Here is an 8,729-nt window from a genome sequence, read left to right as displayed (position 1 = left end):
CGCAGTTCATTCGAACCCCGATCCTTTGGCATAAGATATTACCACTTTACTACTAGACCAACTCACACACTGTGGATGCATTCTTTCTTTTTTATTAGCAAATAAATATAAATTTTAAAGGGCGTGCTACAATGGACTTGAACTCTTAACCATTTGTTAGAGCATTAACCACTTCACCACTTGGTGCACACAATGTGGATACTTTCTTTCTTTCTTTGATTGGTAAATGAATATAAATTTAGAGGTCACGCCACGAATAACTCAAACTCAAGACCCTTAACTTCGGTCATTATCTCTTTATCACTTGACCAACTTACACACATATTGTGGGTGCTTTCTTATTTACTGTATCGAAAGTAAAATGTTGATGAATTAAGATAATTAAAATAACGTTATAATGTCGAATAACAATAACTAAGGGAAGTGAAACTTTGGTAAATTAAGATCATTAAATAAGGATATATTGGTGAAAGCGGCTATAACTTTGACATGAATATAAAATATACAATAAATAACTTCTTTTATTATACTTCTTCCGTCTTATAAGAGTATACTCTTTTCTTTTTAATCTGTCCTATAAGTGTCAGCATTTTTTAATTTTAAAAAGTTTTTTTAATGAGATGAGGCTCATTCTTCAATAACAATATTTTAATTATTTTTTCTTCTAGCTCCCTTAGTTTACTAATTACGTATTAAAATTCATGTCCGACTAAAAGTATATACTCGACATGTATAAATTTGCAATTATGAAGATCTAGACAATTATAATTGAATATGACACATGATAGAAGTAGTGAGAGAATCCAAAAGATATCATGAGCTTGGAAAAGGGCTAAAATGATCGATTGTAATTGCCACCTGTTCATCCACTTATTATCAGTAGTGTTGCACAAATATATCGGCCACTAAGATGTTATTCTAATATTCTTAATATTGGCAATTACTACTACTACTACTAATAATAATAGTAATAATAATAATAATAATAATAATGCATAGAATCAATAATTTGAGGTGCATAGAATCAATTTGAGGGGGTGGGGATATTTCATTATATTCCAACAAGTAGTCGGCAGTCGGCACTCACTATATACTAACATACGGAACTAATCGAGTGTAAATTTTTATGATATTTTTAATGTTTATAATAGTGCTTCTTATTTATGATAATAAAAAAATCAATGGAACAACTTAATTCCTAATTAACTCTGAAAATTTATTTAATTGAGGACAATATTCAGTAATACATACAAAAAGTAAAAAAATGAAACAACTCATATGCATGTGGAAAATATAAAAAAAACCTGCATGTAGAATCTTAGATAGTGGAAAGTGTACTATAAAAAACAAAGTAAAAAAGCTAATTAGGAAAGGGTTGTATTGTATGCGAAAATGCCAGTCAGCCAGAGTATATCTTTTTATTTAAAAATATGGAATGAAAATATCATATATTCATAGTGCACTTTGTAAGAGTGTTAGTTATTTTGGCTCAGATAATTTGCTTTTTTAACGTTGTCACTATACTGTTAATTATATGGGTTGTTTTATTTAAAAAGATTGAAGAAAATGAAATATTTATGATTTTCTTATCATTTAAAAGGACAAAAGATCTTCAAAGTCTGGTAACATGTTTATTATTTAATTCCTTTTATAATTTAAATAAAACGGGCTACGCACGTCGCCGGAAACTATAATATTGGAAATAAGGAATATTCCGCATCATACTAGCTTCTTATTTATAAATAAGCTAGCAAAAAAATACACAAAATACAACAAAACAAAACTCACTAAAGCAATTGAAGCAACAAAACCATTTTGGTGTGTGGATTGTAGGGCAGAAGATAATAATTTAATAAAAGTTAAATAATTTATTTTTCCTTGTCACTTTAGTGTTTTAACAAAAGTATTCCAACTTCAAAATAATTACATGGGATACTCCCTCCGTCCACGAAAAATAGGACACATTATGAATGACACGAGTTTTAATGTGGAATTGGTAAAAGTAAGAGAGAAGTAGTGTTAGTGGAATGTGGAGTCTATATTATTAATAAGAGAGAAGGGAAAAAAGTAAGAGAAAAGTAGTGTTAGTGGAATGTGAAGTTCATATTATTAGTAAGAGAGAAGAGAAAAAAAGTAAGAGAGAAGTTGAAAACTTTCCTTTTTAAAATGTGCTCTATTTTTCGTTGACAGCAAAAAATGACAAATGTGCTCTATTTTTCGTGGACGGAGGAGGGAGTATATAATTTCCAATTTTCTTTTAAAAAATGTCTTGTAAAAATTTTCTAAATCTACGTGGTTTGAATAGCTAAAATGGAATTTTATATTAATTAAGAAAATTGTTGATGTGTAATTGCTAAAATCACATCTACCATAGGTCCGCGTACACCACCACATTGGTCAAAAACTTTTTGCAGAATATTTTTATGTGAAAAAGAAACCATATGTTAAAACAATGAGATAAAATTTAAAAGTTATCCTTAATCATATAAGAAACTTATTTGGTTAATCAACTTTAATAAAGAAATACTCCCTCCGTCCCGGGCTACTCGCCCCTTTCTTTTTCGGCACGGAGATTAAGGAATGAGTGTATAGGAAAGTCAAAAATGACGGCTGTAGGTGAAAATTTTTACTAAAAATGGAAAGAGTGCAAGTAACTTGGGACGCCCAAAAAGGAAATAAGTGCGAGTAGCTTGTGACGGAGGGAGTACTAATTCCGTCCATTATTTAAAGAGTCCATTTGACTTGACACGAATTTTAAGAAATTATTTGACTTTGTAAAGAAAAGGAAAAGATAAAATAAGTGGAATTTGAGAAGTACTCTTATTAGTTTTATACTCCATTGATCCTACAAGAGTATGCATTTATGATTGTGTAAGAATTTTAATGCATAATTGGTAAAATAAGAAAAAGATAGAAAGAAAAAATAATTGAAGTTTTGTTAGTGGAGAATGAACTATACCTCATTAAAGAAAAAAAAAGATTACATAATTAGAAAATGTATATTCTTGGGAAACAGACTAAAAAAAGAAAGAGTGCATACTCTAATGGGACGGAGGGAGTATAATTGTGACTTGTGAGTGTAAAAGTTGGTGGAATGTGGAGTCCGCATACTTAAAGTAGAATAAAGTAAATAGTTTTACAAATAGTTGATAGTTAATCCAAAATGGCAAAATAGTTTTTAAAATGATAGACAGAGGGGAGTAGTTAAAAATTGGGGCAAGGTGTATCGAGGAAATGGTGCAAAATTGATAAGCACCAGAACGTCTTACCATGAGATATGTCAGCATATGAATCAAAAGTCACAATTGTGTGACGTAATTTATTAGGGTGTCCACTATGGTTAGCAGCTGCTATAGCCGCGGTTTGGGGCGGTCTCGGGGCGAATTATAGTGGAGTTGGCGTCCGGACGGTAGGCGGTAGGCGGCGGACGGGCCTTCGGCGACTCCGGGGCGAGGACGCGCCTCCTCAGGGGCGGACGCGGCGAATAGGCGGGGCGACTATAGTGGCGTGGTGTCCGTCGCGCCGGTGGACGCCCAATTTTTTTTTAATTTAATTTAATTTACCTATAAATACACCACATTCCATTCATTATTTTTCACACCATTCCAACTCTTCATCACTAAAAATTTCTCTTACTAAAAATTTGCCGATCCAGATGGGCGTACCACAGAGCAATGAATATTTGATCCAACGCTTCGCTGATATGCGCAGGATCACATCACATAACACACTCCATGCCGATTTGATTGAAGAAGTGTGGGCACGTAGGGGAGGTGGCGGCGCAGTGTGAAGATCTTAGTGATTTTTACTAGATTAAATTTTCGTTGTATAATTTTTCTTGTACTTTAATACGACGAAAATTTAGTGTTTAATTTTAATTTCTTCACGTATAGTCGTCGTCTTCTAATTACATATAGTCCGATAAATTTATTCATAATTACTTGAAACATTTATAAAATGAAAATTGATTATAAAATTTGGGGGGCTATTGGAGGTGTCCACCATAGCGGCGGAAATAAAATTTTGGGGCTATGGACAAAAAAACTGGGGCTATGAATAAAAATTGGGGTGAGGCTATTGGGGTGTCCGCCTTATAGTGGACACTCTTATTGACTTTTTTTTGTGACGACATGGCTGTCATTAGATGTCAATCACCAAAATAAATTTTACGATCTCATTTTAAAAAGAGTTCTCAAAAATCAAACTTCTGTACGTATAATTGGATGTATATAAAATTGTTTGCTTAGCATAAAAATTTGTGTCTTGGTTTATTATTGAGATCCCAATCATTATTTATTGACTTGTTTATAATTTTTACGGTGTTTCGCTACGGTTGATTACTTTGTAGAAAATTAATACGAAGTTTCTGTTAAAAATATAAAATTCAATAGCCAATATTAATTAAATATACCAAATTTTAAAGATGAAGAATAAGTAAAATAACAAAAAAATGATGGAGTATTAAATGATGAGAAACACAATAGCAATAGAGTAAAGGCCAAAATTGGTCCTGAACATATAGTCATTTTACGATTTTGGTCCTAAACATTATCTTTTGGATTTTTTGGTCCTGCACATATGGACATTTGATCATTTTGGTCCTGCACATATGGAAATTTGATCATTTTGGTCCTCCGTCAACATTTTCGTTAAAAACTAACGGTCAACATTATCTTTTGGATTTTTTGGTCCTGCACATATGGATATTTGATCATTTTGGTCCTGCACATATGGAATTTTGATCATTTTGGTCCTCCGTCAATATTTTCGTTAAAAACTAACGGTCAACGGCCGATTTTTGACTAAAACAATGGGTTGGGTCGGGTCGTGTTTGGGTCGGGTTTGGGTTACACGTTAAGAAAAAAAATAATTATTTTTTATTAATTAAAAAATTATAAAACTTTAATTTTTAGTTATTTTTGTTGATTAAAAATATTATAACGACTAAAACATGATGTTATTATACGATTTAAACATGATATTACACGACAAAATAAAAAATTACCAAATTAAAATAATCATTTTTTAATCAAAATAATAAAATTAAAGTATACTAATATTAAATCTATATAATAAAATTAAATAATTAAAAAATTATTTTTAATAAAATCTATACTTTAATTTTATTAATTAAAAAATATTAATTAATTTTTAAGAATATTATGCTTAGATTTTAACGAAAATATTATGCTTAGATTTTAAGAAAATATTATTTTTTTCTTAACGTGTAAGTGTAACCCAAACCCGACCCAAACACGACCCGACCCAACCCATTGTTTTAGTCAAAAATCGGCCGTTGACCGTTAGTTTTTAACGAAAATGTTGACGGAGGACCAAAATGATCAAAATTCCATATGTGCAGGACCAAAATGATCAAATGTCCATATGTCCAGGACCAAAAAATCCAAAAGATAATGTTGACCGTTAGTTTTTAACGGAAATATTGACGGAGGACCAAAATGATCAAATGTCCATATGTGCAGGACCAAAAAATCCAAAAGATAATGTTTAGGACCAAAATCGTAAAATGGCTATATGTTCAGGACCAATTTTGGCCTTTACTCATAGCAATATTCACGCAGTTTTGATAGGGAGACAAACAGACAATATATGTTGTCGCATCGACAAACCCTAATCACCTGCCCACATATATAATTAGAGAAAAGATATATGTACATACATGTACATAATATCCTTAAATTTTTAAATTTAAGTGAATTTAATTAAAAACTAGTTTTATTATTTATTGTATAATATGTAGCAATAAGAAAGAAGAGATATATAAATTTTAAGTCGAATCGTAACATTATTTCGAGCTTGATTCGAATTAATTATATAATTTTTAGTAAGAAAATAATTTTTTTTGCTTAAATATACAACTATTAAGTTAAAATTTTAATTTTTTTTAAAGTGTTGCAAAATGATTAGTATGAAATTTATTTTAAATCAATTAATGTTTACGAAACGACTTTCAATGTAAAATGTTAAAAAAGTTCGATTATGTACGTTTATCACTACCCAATTAATTATACTAGTATAATGTAAAATATAATTTATTGCTGTACAAACTTTAGTTTAATTGTGATACTTTAATCACCAAATCAGGAACAGCCCAAATATAGGAAAATTACATAGGTTAGGAATCCAAGAGTTGGAATATAATATAAATATATATATTCTTGAGGAATACAATACACACACGTATCAAACTATCAATACATAAAATAAGTGGCAAAGCAAGCAATACATAATAAAAATATGCTAGTACTATTATTGGCTATCTGGTTGCTTTGTACAGTGTATTATGAAGAAAACACCTTTTAGATTTCATCATATTCTATATCTTTTGCCTTTGGTCTTTTCTTCATTCTCTTTTGGGAGTTGTAAAGTAAAGATAATTGCATAAATTCCGAACTTTCAAATCTGAACCCGAATAATTACTAATTAATTAGTAATTATTAATCTTCAAAGATAATCAGTTTGACCTGCATGGGTTTTAAGAAATTGTTGACTTATAAAATAAAGTGGATAGAAAAAGTTAGTGGAATGTGAGACCTACTTTTATATATTGATTTTATAATAAAATGTGAGTAGAGTGAGTTAGTGAAACGTATGATACACTTACCAAATATAGTTAAAGTGAAATGAGACATTTATTGGCAGCCGAATAAAAAAAGTAAAATGGGTCATTTAATGACGGACGGAGGGAGTATTTGTTTTAAGTGAGGCGGTTTTTATCAATTATTTAGTCAAACAGTTAAATAATATTTATTTTATTTTATACTATTCCCTCTATTCCATAAAAATTGACCATATTTCTCTCTTTTTTCGTCTCATAGAAATAGTCCATATTCATAGAATTTTATGGCAACATTTTTCTCCTTCTTTTTTACTTTATTATTTATGGGTCCCACCATCCATTACACATTTTCAACTGCTTTTTCTCCTTCTCTCTTACTTTACCAAATTACACATTAATAAAACTCGTGTTGACCCTAAATGGTCTATTTCTATAGGACGGAGGGAGTATAAATTATTTATTTTGTATAGTTTGTGATATTTTATACTATAATACTAAGATATTTAATACAATATAATATAAAAAATTGTATTAAATTATTTAATTATGTTTGGAAAATTAATGATAAAGTGTTGTGGGCTTAATGTATAATTTAAATAAATATGTAGATAAGATTGAAAAGTAAAAAAAGTAGGTAAATTTGGAATATTTTTTGGTTTTGGATTGACGTAAATGGTTGAAGTAGAATAACCGTTTGATGTGACACTCCTGAAAAAAATGAGTGATTTGGTATAAATGATTGAAGATGACCTAATAAGGACGTTTTTTGAAACATCAGTGGTATATTTAAAAACACACGTTAACCTCCTTAATTGCATTAAAAATGTCCTTAAAAATTTATTTTATTGTAATGGATCAACAATTGTGAACTAATATTAAGAAACTCTACCTCAATTGTTCCGATTCTAATTGGGTTTTCTATGCATCAATTAGTGATAAAATTGATAATGTGGGATAACATTCTAGTAATTGATGATCTTGCCTTTAATCAAATTTGATTATAGTAAAACCAAAGGACGAATTTCACTATAAATCAAAAGGTTGAGATACAATGATTTCAAAGTAGGGAAAGTCCATAAATTAAATTGCGATTTAAATCATAATTTTGGTTTGACTTTTATCTATCCAATTGATTAATATTCACAATTTTCAACTTTTTCATTTGTCCTACAGTTAATCAACACGGAAAATAATATGACAAAATAAAGATAACGTCACTGTTGTCATGTCGTGTTTGATTTCGGCAAGAATTGTCAAGACAAAAGTAATAACCAAAAATAAAGATTAAAAAAAAAAGTTAATCTCAACAAGTCATAAAAAGGTGAAGAGCACTTCTAGTACCACTAAAAGCACTATGCAATATGTACAAAATAAATACACCAAAAACGAGGACAAATACAAATCTCGCCAGCAAATCAATCCAAAGGTAAGACTCGCAAGCGAAGAGAAAGAGGAACATACACATGAAGTCGCGCTCACCGTGCTAGTAAGTCATCTGATCATCGACCGCCGTTGTAGGGAAGAAAGTCATATTGCTGTGTAGAAACCATAAAGAGTCTAGTCTAGGGAAGAAAGTCTTGATAATTTCATTTCTGGTCTAAGTAAGCTCATTCTCCACTTTCAATTTCTATATTTTTTGTCACTTCTATTTTTCTAGTGAACTTTGTTTACAATGTGTATTACATTAATAAAATCGAAGCTTGATAGTGTGTCCCATTGTTTATGTGTTCAAATATTATTTAGCTTCAAGTATGTATATATATATCTACAATATGACATTGGAAAAGAAATAGTGAGTGCAAGCGCACCTCACATTGCGATTGCTGGTCTTCTAAGTCATAAAAAAATATGGACAAGGTTTAGCCACATAAAGAAAGCATAAAATCTAATTCAATTATTGGAAGGCATAAAATCTTGAGCATCAATCTTTCTAGGAGAAAGAAACGCAAAATGAAGAAATTGGCCACATCAAATTAGTGAAACATAATCCCTAGATTAATTAATTAAGCTCGTGAAACCTATATATAGACCATACATCATGCTTCATTAAGTTATAAATGGGAAAATTGGGCACAATTCATAGAGTTTCACATACGTGTATTTTGGAAATACCATAGTATTAGATTTAAACTACCAAACTCAAAATAAA

Source organism: Salvia splendens, chromosome 22 (genome assembly GCF_004379255.2).
Source record: "Salvia splendens isolate huo1 chromosome 22, SspV2, whole genome shotgun sequence".
NCBI lineage: Eukaryota > Viridiplantae > Streptophyta > Magnoliopsida > Lamiales > Lamiaceae > Salvia > Salvia splendens.
Note: the sequence above shows the minus strand (reverse complement) of the source record.